Source organism: Syngnathoides biaculeatus, chromosome 1 (assembly GCF_019802595.1).
Source record: "Syngnathoides biaculeatus isolate LvHL_M chromosome 1, ASM1980259v1, whole genome shotgun sequence".
Classification (NCBI taxonomy): Eukaryota; Metazoa; Chordata; class Actinopteri; order Syngnathiformes; family Syngnathidae; genus Syngnathoides; species Syngnathoides biaculeatus.
The window spans coordinates 5,426,444-5,449,042 of NC_084640.1; the positions used below are offsets into that span (position 1 = coordinate 5,426,444).

The window sequence follows — 22,599 nt, forward strand, 5'->3', positions numbered from 1 at the left end:
GACCTACCTGGTATGTTGCTTGGTCTTCGTGATGCTCTCTGAACTTTAAACACAACCCTGTGATTATCACAGAGCAGGTGCAATTATATGGGGACTTGATTACACACAGGTAGATTCTATTTATCATCATCAATATGCACACCTCACTTTCACTTTTTTATTTGTTACCCCAGCTCATACAGACGACATCTAAAACTGGCTCGCTGGATATTATATTGTTTGCAACCACTATCTGTGTGTGTGTGTGTGTGTGTGTCTGTTTATGCACGCGTATGTAAAACATAAACAAGGAATATGTTACCATTTTGCTAACTAAATATATTTACCAAGGTACTGTTGATATGAAATTTTCACCAGATTTTCCAAACAACCCAAGTCATTGATTAATATAAAGAAAAAAGAACAAAGGAGAGAGGAATCACGTTATCTAAAATTATGAATAGTCCACTGAGCACAGGTGGAGCCAAAATATGTAGGTGGAAAGCCAATCATACCACCATAAATTTGACTCGATCAAGTGCTCCTCGCAAGATTTCTAGAATTCTGACAGAGTGCAAAGAATTATCAGAAGAGTTGTCCAACAGCCAAGGACCACTTGTGGAGAACTGTGCTGGAATTGGCAGGTAATGTTGTCACAAAGAAAACAATGTCGTATAATGCAGCTAAAACTCAAAGTCCATGAAGGAATCCTATGGAAGACTTGCAGAATGCTAACAGTGGCGTGAAAATGGATTTGCCCCCTTCCTGATTGAAGTCATGGAGGGGTCTTGAAATTTTCATCAGAGGTGCATGTCCACTGTGAGAGAGATAATCTTAAAAGAAAAATCCAAAAATCACATTGATTTTTTTTTTTTTAATGATTTGTGTGATACACAAGGCTCAGTCAGAGCATTGAAGATGGGTCGTGGCTGGGTCTTTCAATATGAAAATGACCTGAAGCACACAGTGAGGAAAACCAAGGAGCATATCAAGGTTCTGGGGTGGCCTAGCCAGTCTCCAGACCTAAACCCAATAGAAAATCTTAGGAGGGAGCTGAAACTCTGTGTTTCTCAGCGACAGCCCAGAAACCTGTCTGATCTAAAGAAGATCTGTGTGGTGGAGTGGGCAAAAATCCCTCCTGCATTGTGTGCAAACCTGGTGAACAACTACAGGAAACGTTTGCAAACAAAGGCAACTGTACCAAATATTACCATTGTTTTTCTCAGGTGTTCAAATCCTTATTTGCAGCTGTATCACACAAATAAATTGTTTAAAAAAATCATACATTGTGATTTCTGGATTTTTCTTTTTACATTATCTCTCTCACAGTGGACATGCGCCTACAATGAAAATTTCAGACCCCTCCATGATTTCTAAGTGGGAGAACTTGCAATATAGCAGGGTGTTCAAATACTTATTTTCTTCACTGTGTGTATATATATATAAACCTATTTTCTTCACTGTGTGTATATATATATATATATAAACCTTATAATATACACAGTATTATAAATGTATAGTATAATTATACATTCTAAAACACTTACTGTATTATATCACTGTATATTTACCATTCATCACTCGGAGAGATCTCTACAGGAGCTGCCGTGTGGGTACCAGAATGTTTAATCAACAGTACAACATTTACCATAATTTCTCAAGTATAATGCGTCCTGAAGTATAATCTGCACCCCCAATGTTGACCTTAAAAATAAGGAAAACCCTTCTCCCAATGTACAATGTGCAACACCAATTTGCTGCTACCCATATGCTCAAAATATTGGGAAATATCTGTATTTATATTTTATTCGGTTTGTACTTGTATGGTTTTTAAAAAAAAAACATCTGTACAACGATCATTAAAAATAATAATCTTTGTGTATGTACTGATCCAGCGGTAATATTTATCTTTGGACAGGGCATAGGACAAGCTTGTTTTGGTCTCTGTAATTATCAGAACAGAATCCCTCAACCAACTAAAATAAATGCTCAATGATGGCATCACATTTTATTAATACTGTTTTTAACACATATTACAGTCTTAAATAAAAATTAACACTGTCTAACAAACATTTTTTGCATTGATTATTTGTGTATAATGCAGTTTATCCTCTACATTACACATCCTTGGCCAAGACTTTAAAAGAAAAATCTGACCATCTCCAATCTGAAAAATATCCATCGTAGCTACCTTTGGTGACTTGGTCCAGTTTGATCCTATTTTTCTTCCACAGCATGTCATCCTCTGTGCCATCCATGGCGTTTGTGGGGAAACATTTTTTTAATCCCAAGAGTCTTGGTTCCGCATAGCTTTCCTATGGCGGCAGGTGGTTGTCAAAACAATGTGAGCTCAAACTACGTAGTGTGTGTTTCTTTCGGCTTGACCCTTTCGGGGTCGCCACAGCATATCATCTCAGATGAACGCACATATTTGTCTGGCACAAGTTTCACGCCGGATGCCCTTCCTGACGCAACCCTTCTCAGGGAGTGGAGGCCCCAGTGGGATACGAACCCTCAACCCCTGGTTTACCAAACCAGTGCTCTAACCACTGAGCTACAAGGCCTCACTGAGCTCAAACTACGTAGAAACAAGGTTAATAGGCACATTTAAAAAAAAAAAAAAGAAGCATTTCAATTGTGTGCACTCTTCCTTTTTTTTTTTAATCTGTCCATGACGTTCGTATAACGTAGTTTGAGCTCACGTTGATTTGATACCCACCTGAAGCCATTGAGGCAAGCTATTGTTGTTTCGGATTGCGGCGCAACTTCCGCAATGGCGGTGTAATCAGCACGAGTGATGACACATTTCTTTTAAAAGCAGCTGCACATCTAGCTGTTGTAGTCGACGTTTTTTGTCTTGGTTTAAGTTAAAACATACTCACGGGAAGTCGTTTCTGATCTTTAGTCCAATAGCAACAAACATGCTATGCTAACGATCGTAAAATCCCCCCGAGGAGGTCAGAGTTCAGGTTGGTGGCGCACATTACCGTAATCAATATAAATGTGTAAAATAAAACATTGAATTGTGGTGTTTACATAATTCACCCGCGGGACCTCGAGTTGGGATGCGGAGTTCCGCATGGACTGTTATTGTTGTTGCGCTTCCGGAGTAAAGGTTCCCGCCGTTATGCGAGAAGTGTTTCGATGTCGAGCAATGAAACAAGTTTTGTTCCTGTGTCCGACACTCCGCCTCCGACTCCTTTTCTCTGGCGCTACACTGGTGACCCCGACGTCAGTCCCGGCGTTTTCGAGACTGAAACGAACATGGCAACCCCCATCCTCAAATTGCCGGAGTTTTGGGAGACGTCCGCGGCAGCGTGGTTCGCGCAGACGGAGGCTCAGTTCGCCCTCCGCGGGATCTCAGATGATTCCACGCATTACTACCACGTTGTCTCAGCACTCGGGAGCTCAACGGCGGGCAGAGCAGTGAACTTCATCATCTCTCCCCCGGCCCGAGATAAGTATGCTGGGATCAAGGCTCACCTTCTCAAGGTTTTTGAGCTTTCAGGGCCGGAGCGTGCCCGACATCTGTTGGCTATTAACAGACTGGGGGACAGCAAACCTTCCGAACTCATGAAAATGATGCTAAACCTGCTGGGCACGGAAGAGCCCAATTTCATTTTCATGGAACTGTTTCTCAGGCACATGCCACCGCATGGTCAGACGGCGCTCACTAATAGTACTGTCACTGAGCCCCGGGTCCTGGCTGAGGAGGCCGACCGTTTCTTCCTGGCCACCCAGCGCTTCTCCTCTGAGACGCTGGCCGCGACGCGCAGTTATTCGCCTCTAGGCGCGGGGGTGGCAACCAGCAGGGGCCCCATCGCCACCGACGGCCGTGCTGGCACAGGCTTGTGCTACTTCCATGCCCGTTTCGGTGCGAAAGCGAAGAGGTGCCGCGCCCCTTGCAACTACGAAGCGTTGGGAAACGCCAAAGCCCACGCTCCGCAGCGGCCGTGAGCGTGGGCGCGAAGAGCCGGCTGCTGTTCGTCAAGGACACCCTTTCCGGGCGCAAATTCCTTTGCGACACCGGCGCCCAGAGGAGCGTCCTGACGGCCACTGCGGAGAACGCCGCTGGCGGGACTCATGGGGCACCCCTACTGTCCGCTAATGGCTCCCCTATCCGTTCTTATGGCATGAGGACTGTGGACTTGTGTTTCGGGAGTCAGCGCTTCACATGGGACTTTGTCACTGCCGATGTCACATTCTCTCTCCTCGGCGCTGATTTTTTTTGTGCCCACGGGCTGCTGGTGGATGTTAAGAGGGGCTGTCTGGTGGATGCACTGACTTTCTCCACAGTCGCCTGCGTCCGCAATGAGGCGACTTATGGCGGTCTCTCCAGTTCGCTCTCGGACAGCACCAAGCACCAGCTCCTCCTTGGTGAGTTCCCTGGCTTGACACGGCTCACTTTCTCCTCTGCCACGACTAAACATGGGGTCGAGCACCACATTGAGACCAAGGGCCCCCCGATTCACGCGAGGGCCCGACGGCTTGAGCCCGAGAAGCTAGCAGTTGCTAAGTCCGAGTTTGCCAACATGGAGTGCCTGGGCGTCGTCCGCCACTCGGATAGCCTGTGGGCCTCGCCGCTACACATCGTCCCTAAACCGAGTGGTGGGTGGCGACCGTGTGGTGACTACCGCCGCCTTAACGACGCCACTACGCCCAACCGCTACCCTGTTCCACACATTCAGGACTTCTCAGCCCACCTGGCAGGCAAAATCTTGTTCTCCAAGGTCGACCTGGTGCGCGGGTATCACCAGGTTCCCGTGCACCCCTCAGACGTTCCCAAGACAGCTGTAATCACTCCGTTTGGACTGTTCGAGTTTCTGAGGATGCCGTTTGGTCTTAAAAATGCGGCACAATCTTTCCAACGTTTAATGGATTCTGTGCTCAGGGACTTGCCATTTGTGTTCGTCTATTTGGATGACATCCTCGTCGCCAGCTCCTTGGAGGATGAACATCTGATGCACCTCCGCGACCTCTTCACAAGACTTGAGCAGCATGGCCGGATCATCAACCCGGCGAAGTGTGTTTTCGCGGTGCCCTCTATCCAGTTCCTCGGGCACCTCAAAGACAAGAACGGCGCCTACCCCCTTCCGGCAAAGGTGGAGGCTGTCTCCGCTTTTCCCCGACCTCGCTCGGCTCGGGGTCACCTGCGCTCTGCGGATTTTGTGTTTGTTCGTCATGACGCCAACCATGGACCTCTGCGCCCCCCATACAACGGGCCGTTCAGGGTCCTGGAGCACGGGGATAAGAGCCTGCTTGTGGACATTGGCGGCAGACCCGAGACTGTTTCCGTGGACAGGGTCAAACCCGCGCACCTGGACATTGTCCAGCCTTTGGGGTTGGCCCTCCCCCCGCGCCGGGGTCGTCCCCCTTTGCCCTGTGCCCCTGCGCCTGCCGGGGTGCCCTTGACCCCGCCTGGGCCCTTGTCCCGTGACTCAATGGAGAGTGCGGCCCCGCCCCCCTCGGCCCCTACAATGCACACCCGCCGGGGTCGGGTCGTCATCCCTCCACGGCACGAGGATTTTGACTATGGGTGAATTCTGGGGGGGCTTGTGTGGTGTTTACATAATTCACCCGCGGGACCTCGAGTCGGGGTGCAGGGTTCCGCACGGACTGTTATTGTTGTTGCGCTTCCGGAGTAAAGGTTATCAGAGTGTTTCGATGTCGAGCAATAAAACAAGTTTTGTTCCTGTGTCCGACACTCCGCCTCCTTTTCTCTGGCGCTACAGAATATCATATAAAAATGTATATGTATACCTTTTTTCATCACTCTTAAGTACCTGTATACAACTATACAATGTGATTGTAGTTTTTACTTTTCATTCATATCTAAATATGATGCTCTCTTTGAAGTTTTTGAAAATATTTTTGGAAAAATTTGCACATTTTTTTCGAGAAATTACAGCGCACTTGAGGCAGAAATTATAGTAAAAGTGCCTCGTTAAACATTTTTATTGCAGTACAAAAAGTCACAAACAAAGCAAATGTGTGGTCTTCTTGTGTAGCATCAATGACGTATGATAAAAACTGGACTGCGCCCTTTCACGTGGTAATTCGGCTTCAACTTCCGGTCATGGCAAAATATTGCTTTGGGTACTATTTCAGGTGAAATTTGACATCCTTACCTTTGTACATTGTGAAACATAGCATCAAATTTAATTGGAATATGTTAGGTGTAGCTTTATTTTTTCGCTGTTGGCTGTTAAAACTGTGCAGGCAGCTGCAAAGAAGTAACTTTTCACCGGTAAGTGCGTTTCAGTTTAGCCTTCATAATTAATTATTCTATATTTATCACATTGTTTAACACTGAAATATGAAATATTTGAGAAAAGTGGAGGGGAATTACAGTAATCTCTCGTTTTTTGCAGTTAATTGGCACCAGAACCACCCACGAAAAGTGAAAAACCATGAAGTAGCGGGGATGTATGTTTATGTAAGTACCAGAAGGTTTAAAATATATAAACAACCATATGCGAAAGCTTCATTTAACACACTGTAATTAATTAACACTGTGTGTATGTTTACCATACTTTTTGCCCTCACCAGAAGTCAGAGCCTGTCGACAATGGCGGAATCAATGATGGATGCAGATTGCGCAGTCCAGATTTTATTCTATGTCATTCTGTAGCACCAATTGCCTGTGACGCCTAGTTTTCACATTACTTCCATTCTGCTGTGGGTGTGGGTACCAGAATGTTTAATCAACAGCACAGCATTTATACCCACTTGGGACAAAAATTACAACACTACAAGTGTCAAGTTACACAACAATAAAAAAGTCAAGAGAAGGATACTAAGCATAGCAAAAGACCATTTAAAGCAAAACAGGGAAGGAAATATGAGATAACTTTATGTACAATTAATCAATTTAATCCAACACAAGGTACAAGGCCATAATGCCATCAACAATTCCTAAACTTGACAGCTCATACCATATGGTCGCATGTCTTTGAAAATTTTCAAACCAGCCTTTGCTGCGGAAAAGCCTTGTCATCGAGGGGTTGAATGCTTCATTACAGGTTCAGGTTGATGTTTACCACATCATTCTTTATGTGGCACGCTGCTGATTCATTCACACCATCATGGCGCCACAAAAGCCTAACTTCTGCGGTCTTTGATCATATCCAAAAGTTGCACTTTTTTGCCGATCCATCAGATCCTTCCCCTCCTCTTCCACATTGTGACAGTCCGTTTTTTTTTTTTTTTTTTTTTTTGCAATGCGCTGTCCACACAATGAAAGCAGATTCGTTTTCAAGCAATCCTCTAATCACGCATTGTTCTCTTCAGCTTGGGTGTTTCGGTAGAAGCTTTAAGATCAAGCACGAGCACATTGAATGGATTTTAAACTAGAGAGAATATGCACACAGAGTCAACCGACGTGAAAATGGCGCATTGGAAGAAGATGACAAAGAAAGGGAATTGCTGGGTAGAGCTTCCTAGCTAAATGCTAACAATCACCTCCAAAAGATGGATCAGCCTTTTTTTTGGGGGGGGGGGCCTTCTTAAAGTGAAATAGTACATACTGTGAGAAGACCTGTCTTGTTTGGGGGGTGGAAAAAAACCTGTGATGCACTTTATCGGTGATAGGTGAAAGCCTCAGAAATGGCTTTGTAACCTTTCCAGATGGATGGCTTTCAATCACTTTTGTCTCATTTCTTCTTGAATGTCTTTGGATCGTGGCATGATGTATTCGTTCTTGAGATTTTGTAGCCCATTTCATATTCTCTTATAGATTCTGTTTATGTGACTTTTTGATTCATCAAGTATGGTAGTAATCAGGTTTAAATGTTGCTTGTGAAGTTGAACGTAGCTTTCGCATATGGTTGTTTATAAATTTTAAACCTTCTGGTACTTACATAAACATACATCCCCATGGTCATGGTTTTTCACTTTTCGTGGGTGGTTCTGGTGCCAATTAACTGCAAAAAACGAGAGATTACTGTAATTCCCCTCCACTTTGCTCAAAGATTTCATCTAGGCCACCAGGGACACCTTAGGGATAGTGTGTGTTCTGCTGTCAGCAATGTATCAGGCAAGAAGAGCAGAATTGGTCCTCTTTAATGGATTTCTCACCTTTCATTTTTTTGTCCATTGCAACATTGAATTAGTGCTATCCCGATTAGCCAAAAAAAAGACAGCTTTACTGACTTGGACTTTTTCTCTAAGGTGCTTGCTCCATATTTTACAAGTCCATTCATTACTTCCCTGTCCCATTAAAGACTAGGTCTATTCCCGTTGGCAATCCAATAGTAAATCAAAAAGTACATTTGCAAAGTAAAATAATCTTCTTTCTATGAAAATATACTCGTGCACTTAATCATGGATGATACTCAACAGCCTACTGCTTTGCCATATTGATTTCTGTCATGTGACCACTCCCTTGGTAATTTTGTTTCCCACCAGTGATAAATCAACTGTCTTCTTTTCAGCCAATTGACATGCTGCTGAGAATAGAAGTTGTTAGCGTTCAAGTCCCACTGTCAATACATGACTGTTGTAGACTAGAACTGGGCATTCTACGACCCACAGGCCATATCCCGGCTGGTGGGTGACCCTATGCGGCCAGGGTGAGGGCAATCATAAATTAGAATATACATTTTAAAATAAAATGTGTATGTCGTGCATGAAGTACAAAAAAAAACGCATTTACATCTGTGTGGAAGCAAATGCTGTGAGGTGTGATTGTAGGTGAGCAGCAAGTGATGCTAGCTAAGTTACCCTCAAGATGTCAGATCACGGCAAGTATAGAAAATTTGATGACAAATGCTGTTTTCAACGAGACATGGACTGTCAAGTCTTTCTTTGCAGAAGTCAAAGGTAAAGCCCCGTTCTTAATTTGTGGTACACGTCACTGTGTTAAAAGACTGCAATTTGAAGTACTTACACAAACATGAGGATAAACACAAAAAAATATGTTGGATGAAGAACACGCAAGGGAGTCTGATGCATTGCTAAAAACTGCAAAGCCAACGAGGTTTGTTTTTTTACAAAACATTGTAGAGACAGAGATGCAGCCATCAGGACAAATTATGTAGTTTCTCGCAAAGTCGGTAAAACAAGTAGGGTGTTTTCTGATGGAGGGTTTATTAAGGAGTGCTTATTGGACTTTGTTGTGTTATGTGCCCGGAGTAAAGGGGACCAATTGAGGATGTGCCACTCTCCCAACATACTAATGAGGTGGGTTGAGGACATCACTGCAAACATGGAGCTTCAGATAAACAAAAAAACTATTTTTCTTTGGCCAAGGGCAGTGATATACGTGAGATTGGCCACCTACTCATCTTCTTACGCGGGATAACTGCAGACTTTGAAATCATGGAGGGACTAGCAGCCTTGCAATCAATTAAATGGACCACCACTGAGAGTGACTTGTTGACAGAGGTAACTGTGTGTTTTGCCAAGTTGGAACTGAAATGGGACAACCTGGCAGGTGTGACAATGGAGAATTTTCCAAATCTGACTGGAAAAAAATGTTGGACTTTTGAAGAGAATGCAGGATAAGGTGACAGAAAAGAACCCTTGTCAAAATTGACACTTAATACTGCATTAGACATCAGGAAGTGTTGTATAAATCAGTGTTAAAAATTAACAATGTTGTTGGTGCTCTAACTAGAAGAGTTAATTTTATGTGCCACGACCAGAACACGGGCTTAGACCCAAATGCACAACTCGGGAGGCAGAGAGGTGGTTTGGGAAACATCTTTATTGAGACTGATGTCGAGAATCCACCAGACAGCCCACAGAATCGGCTATAATGAAATCGGCAGGCATGAAAGGCAGGTCAGTAGGCATTGGTGAGTCAAAAAGGCATTACTAGGTACTCAAGAGTGTCCTGTGGGCGTGTTAAAGGAAGTTTTCCACTCATCCCCCTCCCTAATGCGCACAAGGTGGTATGCGTTCCTCAAGTGCATCTTGGTGAATATTCCAGCTCCTTTCAGCAGCTCGAAGGCCGTGCCGATGAGGGGAAGGCGGTACCTGTTCTGTACCGTGATGTCGTTCCGGCCCCGGTAGTCAAGGCAGGGGCGCAGGGATGTGTCCTTTTTCTCAACAAAGAAGAAGCCAACTCTGGTGGGTGATGACGAGGGTCGCCAGTGACTCCTCCACATAGTCCCTCATGGCTTGGTGTTCTGGGCCTGTAAGAGAGAAGAGTCTCCCCCGCGGGGGTGAGGTGCCGGGCAATAAATTAAAAGTGCAGTCATACAGCTGGTGAGGCGTAAGGGACTTAGCCTTTGCTTCACAGGACACCTCTTTCAAATCGGAATACCAGGGAGGAACTAGAGTCAAGTCCAGCTCCGGCTGCGAGTTCTCTGGTAATTCCGGAGCGACCTTTTCTCAGGGGATGCGAGGCACGTGATGCCACATATCGAGTCCTTGACTTGATTTGGCTGGAGAGGCTTATGCTACTTGAGGCAGGGGCTCCCCAGAGTATGTTGCTGTTCTAGGAGTCAAAAACGTGGAAACTCAAGCGTTCGGTCTGTGCGTCCAGGAACATCATGTCCATAGTCTGAGTGCGGTGGGTTATTTGGCACAAACGCTTGCCATTGCCGCATAAGCATGCCGAAGACGTTGCGTTCTAGATGTCTCTAAGCCCAATAAGTCAATTACTTGTGGCTTCAGGAGATTGGCATCTGACAATGAATCAGTCAATGAACGCTGTAGCCATACGTGAAAGTCCACCTGTGCTTAGTATCACATGAAGCAGGGACCGCGTTGAGCTGCCTGCGGTGTAGTGTAAACTCCCCGTCGTGGATACAGTGAATGCGGGTTGTGTGGGCTTGACCGCACAGCAAGCCACAAGGTGGTCCAGCCATCCACAGTAGTAATAGCGGCCCTCTCGCCGGCATCGTTGCCGCTCCTCAGGGGAGCCGTTGCCCCCCGACTTGCATGGGCTCCATCCCATCAACTTTGGCCGGTTGGAGAGCGATGTGCAGTCCGGGGTTTTGTTGGGCATCCCTTGTAGTGAGTCGACCCATTCCTGTATCACGAGCCTCTAGTCAATTCTCAAGGCAAGGGCAATAAGCGAGTCCAGGTTCGTAGGCAGTTCCAATGGGACGAGCCGGTCTTTCATCATGGGCGAGAGCACCTGGAAGAAAGTGTCGAAGAGTGCTCCTTCATTCCACCGGCTCTAGGCCGCCCGGATGCAAAACTCGATCGCGTAATCTGTGACTCTACGTTGGCCCTGCCGAAGCGAGATCAACGAAGTTGCCGCCTCACTTTCCGGGTATGCGTATTGGAATACCTGCATCATTGCTCACACAATGGAGGCCCAGGTGCAAGGTGTTGGAACCGCGACTCCATTCTGCTTTGGCCCAGGGTTCTGCCTTCCCCGTCAGACGGGAGATCACGAAAGCTTTACGGGAGCGGTCGGTGGGAAAGGCATAGGACTGTAACACAAAGTGGAGATCACATTGAGAGAGAAAGGGCTTAATATTACCCAAGTCTCCGGAGAACCGCTTGGGCCGGGAGAGTGGCAAACACACGTTCCGCTGGGCGTCAGCGACCTGAAGAGGAGCGGGCTTGGACGGACTTGGACTCATTGCGGCGGTAGCTGCCTTTGGACTGGCGCCGGTAGCACTGGACATGGACGTGAACCAGGAATCCAGCCGAGCACATATCTCCTGTAGCCGGTGATTGGTCACTTGGAAAGTGGCTTCCTGCTCAGCGGTACGTCTTAATTGGATTTGCAGGGAGTGACTGAGCGAAGCTGAGTCGGCTGGGTCCATGTTATGGCCAGATAGTTCTGGCATGACCAGAACACGGGGTTGGACCCATATGCGCAACCCGCGAGGCGCAGAGGTGGTTTGGGAAATGTCTTTATTGAGACTGACGTTGGGAATCCAACAGACAGCCCACAGAAGCAGCAGTAATGAAATCGGCAGGCATGAAAGGCAGGTCAGTCGGCGGGCAGTAGTCACTACATGTAGGAGCAACAACAGGATGAGGAGAGTTCAAAAATTTCAAACTTAATGGATTTTACAATGGGACAAAGTTGAGAATGAAGTCGTCAAAGACACAATTCTGGTTTCAAATGTGGTCTCTTGTAAAAAGTATTTGGCCACTTCTAATATAAACGATTCTATTTTTTTATTTTGGGTTCAGCACTTCCGTGACCCTCGTGAGGATAAGCAATTTAGAAGATGGATGGATGGGTATGACGACAACATGGAAATCAATTAATTTTGTGTGTGTGTGCGCGTGTAGGTGTGTATATAATTGAAAACCTTAAATCAGGTCTCAATTTTGCATGATATCTACCAAAGATTAGCATTTCTAAAAAGCATTATCAAGCTAACAACATTTTATTTCTGTCTAGCATTTATTTCTTGAAACTACATTCTAACTTTCCATATAACAGTGGCCTCTTCCAAAATGACTTTTCATACGCCTACCACTTGTTTGTACCCTTACATGTCAAGAAAATGGTACAGATGTTCCTTTTGCCAGTTTGGACCATTTATGCAGCAAGACTACTTATTTGGAAATTGAGGTTAAATTTTAAAGCCTGTAGGGTACATCATTAAATTTTGTTCCCTGGACATCAAAATTGGATCCCAATAGTTAACCCTAACCCTAACCCAATTATTTTTGACAGTGCATTGTAATTTAAAAACAAAACAAAACATCAAGGCAATGAATTCTGGGTTCAGACAATGCTTGACTGGACTGTCAATGTGAGGAGTGCCAATGCTTCCACATTATGTCTCCAAGGGCATTCACATTAAAGAAGCAGAGCACACCTGTTTTTAATAGGCATGTACTTCTGTGGATTGTGACTTCAAGTGGACAAATAAAATTCCTGTACCTCTCTAAAGTGACATATTGGCATTGAATTAAATAACATCACCCACGATACGACGGTTTACTGGATCTTGAAGTCAATAAAAATGAAAATGGATGGCAGGCCTTAAAGGGGGCATGAGTCATAGTTTCAGCACCTCTGCCATAGTCCACATATGTGTATTTATTTGTATGTTAGCGAAGAAGAAGAAGAAGGATACTGAGAGGACTGAGGAGAGGCGAAAGGAGTACATCGACATAGGGCAAAGGTAGAGGTGGCAAAGGCTAAACAAGAGGCATATGAAGACGTGTACACTGGGTTGGACACGAAGAAGGAGATAAGGATCTCTACAGGTTGGCCAGACAGAGGGACAGAGATGGGAAGGATGTGCAGCAGCTAAGGGTGATTCAGGATAGAGATGGAAATGTGTTGACTGGTGCCAGTAGTGTGCTAAATAGATGGAAAGAATACTTTGAGAAGTTGATGAATGAAGAAAATGAGAGAGAAGGAAGAGTTGAAGAGGCAAGAGTGAAGGACCAGGAAGTGGAAATGATTACTAAGGGGGAAGTCAGAAAGGCACTACAAAGGATGAAAAATGGAAAGGCAGTTGGTCCTGATGACATACCGGTAGAGGTATGGAAGCAATTTGGAGAGATGGCTGTGGAGTTTTTGACCAACTTATTCAACAGAATACTAGCGGGCGAAAAGATGCCTGAAAAATGGAGGAAAAGTGTTCTAGTTCCCATTTTTAAGAACAAAGGGGATTTTCAGAGCTGTAGGAACTATAGAGGAATAAAATTGATGAGCCACACAATGAAATTATGGGAAAGAGTAGTGGAGGCTAGACTCAGGACAGAAGTATGTATCTGCGAGCAACAGTGTGGTTTCATGCCTAGAAAGAGTACCACAGATGCATTATTTGCCTTGAGGATGCTAGTAGAAAATTACAGAGAGGGTCAGAAGGAGCTACATTGTGTCTTTGTGGATCTAGAGAAAGCCTATGACAGAGTACCAAGAGAGGAACTGTGGTACTGCATGCGTAAGTCTGGTGTGGGAGAGAAGTATGTTAAAATAGTACAGGACATGTATGATGGCAGCAGAACAATGGTGAGGTGTGCCTTAGGTGTGACAGAGGAATTTAAGGTGGAGGTGGGACTGCATCAGGGATCAGCTCTGAGCCCCTTCCTGTTTGCAGTGGTAATGGATAGGCTGACAGATGAGGTTAGACTGGAATCCCCTCTGACCATGATGTTCGCAGATGATATTGTGATATGCAGTGAAAGCAGGGAGCATGCAGAGGAACAATTAGAAAAATGGAGACATGCACTGGAAAGGAGAGGAATGAAGATTAGCCGAAGTAAAACAGAATATATATGTGTGAATGAGAAAAGTGGAGGGGGAGAGTGAGGCTACAGGGAGAAGAAATAGCGAGGGTGGACGACTTCAAATATTTAGGGTCACCAATCCAGAGCAATGGTGAGTGTGGTAAGAAAGTGAAGAAACGGGTCCAAGCAGGTTGGAACAGTTGGTGAAAGGTGTCTGGTGTGTTATGTGACAGAAGAGTCTCTGCTTGGCTGAAGGGCAAAGTTTACAAAACAGTGGCCATGATGTACGGATTAGAGACGGTGGCACTGATGAAACAACAGGAAGCAGAACTGGAGGTGGCAGAAATGAAAATGTTGAGGTTCTCGCTCGGAGTGACCAGGTTGGATAGGATTAGAAATGAGCTCATTAGAGGGACAGCCAAAGTTGGATGTTTTGGAGACCAGATTCGAGAGAGCAGACTTCGATGGTTTGGACATGTTCAGAGGCGAGAGAGCGAGTATATTGGTAGAAGGATGCTGAGGATGGAGCTCCTTGGCAAAAGAGCGAGAGGAAGACCAAAGAGAAGGTTTATGGATGTGGTGAGGGAAGACATGAGGGCAGTTGGGGTTAGAGAGGAAGATGCAGGAGATAGGCTAAGATGGAAAACGATGACACACTGTGGCGACCCCTAACGGGACAAGCCGAAAGGAAAAGAAGAAGAAGCTTGACTTCCAGCATGCCAAAAGTTTTGAATTTAGTTTCTCTGCAACATAGTCATCTATTGTCTGCTGTACCTTTTTGTTACATTTTAAGGACGAAAAAAATATCACCTCACTGTGGCTTTTTGCAATTTTCACTTTGAAAGAATGGCAAGTAAGAAGAAAGTGAGAGAAGCTGTCCCCCAGAATCTGCCTTGAAGTAAGAGGGCTCACTTTCTAAGCAGAGACCGATGTTTTGTCCAATTACTTGGTGTATTGACCTGTTTTTATGAACAAGGTCAATGACTTTTATTTTATCACTGATGGGGTAACCTTACTTTTGTCTCTACTATTTGCACCAAATGAAGATGTAGGCTTTTCAGTCGGAATGCACCAAAATGTAAATTCTGAAACCTATAACCGAAAATAAGGAAACCGAGACTGAAAACCGGAATACAGAAAGAAAATATTGTCAATTAGTGCTGAAAGATTCTAGAAAAAAAAAGCAAATCTGGAAGATATTGCATTTTAAATAAGGTTCACTTTTCTTCATCTAAAGCTTCAGTGCAATGTTCGCTATGTTCAGTCACAAATACAAACACCAACAACAACAAAACATTATAAGCTATTAATCTAGTAACGCATGGGTACTAAAAAGGCTTTATGAAACTGTCCCGTTTCAAGGTTTTTAAATTGGTTCAATAAATCAATAACGACCACATGCATTTGTCGTCATACATCCCATATATTAATATGTAATTCTATATACAAAATTTTCTTTTTACCCAGTTGTTTAAACTCATGTATATTTTCATTTTATATAAATATAATATTTATGTTTTGTGTTTTTATCATAAACACACTCCTTAAAACAGTGATTGAGCTTGGGGTATTTTGTACGTTAAAAAAAAATCCCTTTATGGTAATGCTATATAGCAGGGGTGTCAAACTCCCTTTGGTCTGCGGGCCGAATACAGCTTAATTTGAGATCAAGCGGGCCGGACCAGTAAACTCATTGCAAAATTACATAGAACTAACAATAAGCCCACTTTTTTCCTTTGTATTAGTCACTAATACTAATAATTAGTGCAAAGAATGAGTAAATTCTCGAAATGTTTATTAACAGAATTTTCCTTTTACATTATGAACAATATATTATGAACAAGAGAATAACATAAGAACATAAATAAAGTATGTGCAATTTTAACAACACTTTTACACAGTTAAACATATATTTAAGTGTGTTGTACATAAAATTGATCACAGAAATAGTAACAATGTTCCAAAAACATTTCGTACCAGCCTTGTGGAACTTAAAAACACTGTTTTTCAACATCTGGAAAGCAATTTGAACAAATGAATAACTTTCACAGCAATTATTCGTCTTGCTTGGAATTTGCCCTTGAAACTTGACATCGTTTATCCTGCACAAGTGCATCAATATGAGGCATCATGTCCTGAGAAGCAGCCAATTTCAGAATCTCATTCAAATGCTTATGTGTGAGCTTTCAGTGCAGTTTTGTTTTATTAATGTTCATTAGTGAGAAAACTTGCTCACAAAGGTAGGTTGTCCTAAACATGGACAATGTTTTAGCAGCTAGTGCTGTCAATGCAGGATAGCCTGGTAGGAGGTACTTGTAAAATGTGTCCAAGCTTACAGAGGCAAATCTGTCCTTCAGTTCTACATCACACTGCAAATCAGTGATTTCAAGTTGCATGGCAACGGGCAAATCAGAAGCTTTGACTGTGAATGGTGAGCGAAAAACTGCAAAATCTGTTTCGAGTTCGCTGAAAACCTTAAATCTTTTCTCAAACTCCATCAACAGCCCAGAAATCTTCTCTTTGTACCGTTTCACGTCAGAATTAACGCTTGCTGTGCACATATCTTTTAAACAGGGAAAATGAGCAGGGTCACCGCTTGCCACCTGCGTCTCCCATAACCCGAGCTTTAACTTGAATGCACGTATGCTGTCATAATACTGTGTTACAATTTTTTTGCGTCCCTGGAACATTTTGTTAAGAATATTCAAGTGCTCAGTGATGTCAACCATAAACGCAAGGTCCTGCAGCCACAAATGGCACTGTAATTCCTTAACAGGTTTACCTTTTTTCTTCATGAATTGTCCGATTTCATCACGTAAATCAAAGAAGCGCTTTAGCACAGCACCTCTGCTTAACCATCGTACGTTCGTGTGATAAGGCACACCATGGATAATGTTACAGTCACTGAGAAAGCTGTCAAATTGACGATGATTGAGACCTCTGGCTCGGATGAAATTAACAGTTCGGACAACCACCTCCATGACGTGATCCATTCTTAGCGATTTGCTGCAAAATGCCTCCTGATGCAAAATGCAATGAAATGTCCAAAAATAACCTCCCCCATTTGCGGCTTGTACTTTATCTCTGAACTTTGTCACAACACCTGCTTTTTTACCGATCATTGACGGCGCACCATCAGTAGCCAGGCTTACGGCGCGTGACCAGTCCGCTCCGACTCTGTCCAGCGCTCCGACAACGGAGCTGAAAATGTCCTCAGCTGTTGTGGTGTCGATCATCGGCACCAGCTCGAGAAACTCCTCTGTGACATTCAAAGTCTTGTCAACTCCACGAATGAATATGGCCAGTTGAGCGACGTCCGTGATATCAGTACTCTCATCAATCGCAACAGAAAATGTCACAAATTACCCCACTTTGCGTTTTAGTTGGTGGTCCAAATCTGCAGAGAGTTCCGAAATCCTGTCTGCCACGGTATTTCTTGTCAAGCTTATATTGGCAAAAGCATGTCGCTTCTCAGGACACACAATTTCAGCAGCCGTCAGCAAGCAGTTTTTGATGAACTCTCCATCACTGTACGGCTTTGATGCCATTGCTATTTGGCTCGCAATTAGGTAGCTGGCTTTCACCGCAGCATCATTGGCTTCTCGGCTCCGGGTGAAAACAGATTGCTGTTTCTTCAGACGCGCCATCATTTCATTTACCTTCTGTTTTCTCAATTCTCCATGCAAACTGTTGTATTTTTCACCATGCTGAGTTTCGTAATGGCGCCGAATATTGTATTCTTTAAGCACCGAAACTTGCTGCTGGCACACCAGGCACACGGGTTTCCCATTCACCTCCGTGAACATATAAGAACATGTCCATTTTTCTTGAAAAGTCCGACACTCTGTGTCTACTTTTCTCCTTTTTGACAAAGACATTTTGCTGATGAGGGTGCAAGGGAAACGGAAAAGTAGATAATGCAATAGTCGCCAATAGACGCTGTACAGACGTTCAATTTTACCAGGTCAAGGTGGTCCTAGTTCCGCCGCAGTGTTGCTTTCATGTTGTCTGCACGTACTAAAACACTGCGCCCCCTAGCGGATAATACAAGAACTACAAATTTTAAAGAAAATTTTTATTTTTTTTATACAATGTAGCTTTCTTCCCCGGGCCGTACCAAACCACCAGACGGGCCAGATCCGGCCCGCGGGCCGTATGTTTGACACCCCTGCTATATAGCAACATAAACTACAGTGTAATATTAGAATAATGCGGCCCTATGTGAGCATGAGCCAGTACAATCTATCGGCGGGTCGAAGCCTAGAAAAATGCAGAGGGCTGTGTCAGGAAGGACATCCATCTTAAAATGTTCCCAAACAATTATCAGCATTCATCTAAAGAATCCCATACTGGATCACTCGTAGCCCAATGAACAACGTCCGCCACTGGAACAGTTAACCTGCAGGGCATCGGTGGAAATTCAGCTATTGTGGGTCCAAAAACAAAGAAGAGGAGGAAAGCGGATTTGTTGGCAGAAGAAGAAGAGGAATCCTCAGAACCTACAATTGAATGTAAGGACTTTGAATATTGGGACTATGACAGGAAAAGCTCAGGAGTTAGGACATGATGATTAGGAGAAAGGTAAATATATTGTGGATCCAAGAGAGCAGGTGGGAAAGTAGTAAGATTCAAAGTTTAGAGTCAGGTTTTAAATTATTTTACCATGGAGGAGATAGAGATATAGAGTAAGGTTTATTTTAAAGGAAGAGCTGGCTAAGAATGTCTTTCGGGTGAAAAGAGTATGAGATTGAGTAATGCGGCTGAAACTTGAAATTGAGGGTGTTATGTATAATGTGATTAGCGGCGATGCCCCAGAGGTAGGATGTGACTGAGAGTTGAAAAAGAAATTCTGGAAAGAACTATTGTGAAAAAAATAAATATTTGAACACCATGCTGTATTGCAAGTTCTCCCACTTAGCAGTTCTGAGCATTTCAGACACAGAGTTGTGATTGGTGCAGATTGTCATGGACATGTAGGTGAAGGAAACAGGAGCGATGAAAAAGTGACGGTTAAGTATGGCATCCAGGAACTTTGGGTGACAGATGGTGGTGGACTTTGCAAAAAGGATTGAAATGGCAGTAGTGAACACTTTTTCCAGAAGGGGCAAGAACACAGGGTGACCTACAAGAGCGGAGGTAGAAGCATGCAGGTGGATTACATTTTGTGCAGAATTAATGTTACCCACTGTAAGGTAGTAGGGGAGAGTGTAACTCGACAGCATAGGATGGTGGTGTTTAAGATGACTCTGGTGGTGGGGAGGAAGAATAAGAAGACAAAGGGAGAGCAGAGAACCATGTGGTGAAAGCTGAGGAAAGAAAAAACGTGCGGCTTTTCGTAAAGAGGTGAGAGACGCTTTCAGTGGAGCCTAACCAAGCAGGTTGGAACAGTTAGTGGAATTTGTCTGGTGTCAGCCTGCGTTTTTGTGCCTCTGCCTTCTCACTGCGTGCGCAAGACAGTCTGGTGTGTAAAGTGATAGAAGACTCTCTTCTTGGATGGAGAGCAAAGTTTCTAAAACAGTGGTGAGGCCAACCACGATGTACAGATTAAAGACAGTGGCACTGAAGAGACAATATGAAGCAGACCTGGAGGTGGCAGAAATGAAAATTTTGAGATTCATTCTAGGAGGGACAGCTCAGATAGCATTAGAAATTAGCTAATTCGAGGGACAAAGTTAGATGCTTTGGTGACAAAATTCGCGAGAGCAGACTTTGATGGTTTGGACATATCCAGAGGCAAGAGAGTGAGTGTATTGGTAGAAGGGTGTTGAGGCTGGAGCTTCCAGGGAAAAGTAAGAGAGGAAGACCAAAGAGAAGGTTGAGGTTGTGAGGGAAGACACGTGGGCAGTTGCGTTAGAGTGGAAGATGCAGGACATAGGCTTAGATGGAAAGTGATGTGCGCTGTGGTGACCCCAATGAGACAACCCCAAAGGAGAAAATCAAGAAGTGATAGTAGCTTCCTTCACATTCCATGTGTTTAAGAGCTTCACATGCTGCTACTTTTTGCGAAATATGTTTTTAATTAATTAAATAAAAAAAACATATGTTGCCATTTTTTTTTTGTTTGTTTGTTTTAGCGTCATGTAGGATCCTCTTTTCAGGGCACCCTCTTCTGCTATGGCCAAGTATTTTCTTCTTATATGGCCAATTAAGGTAGATTCTTCTTCTACGCCAGTTGAATGAAAAGTCTTTTTCGTTCTACACATTTTAAGATTCTGCCAGAATACCCAGAGAAAACGCACCTATGATCTGGACTTTTTGTTCTTAAATGAAGCGTGGTTAACTGAAAGTGGCTGTAGTAGAATTTTAAATAAGGTGATACCAGCAAATTTTAATTTTATGAACAAGTGTCGCATAGGAAAAAAAGGTGGCGGTATTACTTTTATTTTTGTTTTTATTTCAGTGTAAAGAAATAATACAGGGTGATATTAGCTTCTTTGAATGCACTTTTTGTTGTTGTTGTTGTTAAACATGGGCGTATAAGTGACCCAAGGATTATGGTTGCTATAATTTATAGACCTCCAAGAAAAAAATTGAAAATTTATGGCAGATTTTTCAGAACTGCTGTCAATTATTTGTATTGACTACAACCTTTTTCTCATAACAGGAGACTTTAACATGTTCAAAACAACATGGAAATAAAGTCCAAAGAACATTCTGCTATACTTGACACATTTGACCTTTCTCAACATATCAAAAGTCCAACTGACAATCAATCATCTTAGACCTGGTCACCTCTAAGGATCAATTGACATTAAAGGAATGCTCCAGTCATTCACTGAAAAATGAAAAGCCTCAATCCTATAGGTCATGTCAAATGTACTGTACATTGAAAATTTGAGGTTAATCTGATATTATTTAATGGTGTTTTGAGAAGATTTTTATCAGCAATTATGAATTTTCATGGGAACTGCCATTTTGGCAAGTCACAAGACCTACTTGCGCAGATGTGACGTAATCTATGCTTAAACAAAGTGTGTCATTACATGAATTACCACTGCCATCAGACACGTGAAAATGCCCTACTGTATCGCGAAATTCCGCCATAATTCAGATAGAAATAATCCGAGGAAGGCTTGGTGGCATATTCTGCCCAGTAAGAAAAAGAAACATTTAAAGACAGTGGCTAGCGAAGTGTGGTCTCCCTGAGCCGTACAATAAAGACTATGCAGGGAACGTTTTGTGCACTGTTACGTGTGAATTTAGACTAACGTCCCCTTTGCTCATACCAGCAAAATGCAACAAAGCAGTTGTATTGCATTTAAGACAGTTTAATCACACAACACAAACACGATAAAATAAGGAACACAAAATAGAAGTTCAAAGACAGAGTTACCAATGTTGAATGAATATTCCCAAACAGGCAAATGTTCTTTCCAGTGACTATTCCAATTTAGCGAATGTTCCAGAAATGTCAAAATATTCAAAGAAGAAAGGCAGCAAGTGTCCGTGTAGTTTGTCCTAACCAGTGTACTTTGTCCCAAAGCAGCGGTACAGTATGAATAAGCCCCATTGATGATCTTTCTCATACTTATATAGGACAAAGGCACACAACAGCCCCGACTGCCGGGAAGCACACCAGTCAGCGATGCCAGTTGGGCATGGAATAGTAGTAGTTCAAGTACAAAGCGACACAGGGCAAGCTATGCAGCTAGAAGTGGTTCAACATGTCACACACAAATAAGTTGCTCCATACTGAAATTTTCTATGCTCACCATCATCATGTCAACAGTCCCGACTTCCACCAAGTCAAAGATCACTTCATTGTCCCTTGGACCCCAGCCACCCTGTTGGCTGGAACAGCCACAGTTTCAAATCTGTATGGACGTATTCCTCTTTCTTCCCGATCAACCGATGCTGCTGTTTCTTCATCAGATGAGGATAAATCCGAGAAATCACTCTGTGATTGTGTAGGAATTGATCTGTAACGAAGCCTTTGTTTATGCACATGATACGTCACTTCCTGTCATGTGAGCTCGTAAAAATGGTCAAAATGGCGTCGACCATACAAAAATGTGATTACTTGGATAAAAGAGTGGATTAAAGTTATTATTTGCAATTTTTGTACTAGAATTTTTCTGGATATGCTTATATTTATAATGGATTAACAAGATAATCGCCATTTCATCTAGGTAACCAATGAACGGAGCTTTCCTTTAAAGGCCAAGTGTCATCCCTGTAAACATTCTGAAATAGATAGTCATGAAAAATACATATAATATTATTCACTTCAATGTCTATACGAAAAAATAAATGTGAGCGGAGAGCGTGTCATCCATGTGCAAAGTTGCAGAAGTGTCATTCTACGATATCCAAGTGGTCGCAATATTGGCTGTATCCTCTGTCCGTGACGTCACCCGGACATTCGCCAATGAAAACACGCGGTGCACCCGAACTATGGGAGATGAACACGCCCCTTCTGACTCGGAAGCTCTTTTCGAAAAGCACACAACCGGGTGAAGTTACCGGGGCAATATTACACGATTGTGTCGAGCCATATTCAGATGATATGCGATC

General features: G+C 43.6%; 1 long non-coding RNA gene across 4 annotated transcripts in view; it reads left to right on the forward strand.

Moving 5' to 3' along the window:
• Positions 1-5,927: 5,927 nt before the first annotated feature.
• LOC133511379 (uncharacterized) overlaps positions 5,928-22,599 on the forward strand; it is a 34,537-nt gene continuing 17,865 nt past the window's right edge. For 2 of the 4 annotated variants that reach the window (XR_009797899.1, XR_009797914.1), the window contains exon 1: positions 5,928-6,226. This is a non-coding gene — a long non-coding RNA (uncharacterized LOC133511379). Of the gene's footprint in view, positions 6,416-22,599 lie in introns of all 4 variants that reach the window. The other 2 variants (XR_009797905.1, XR_009797909.1) reach the window with 2 other exon arrangements.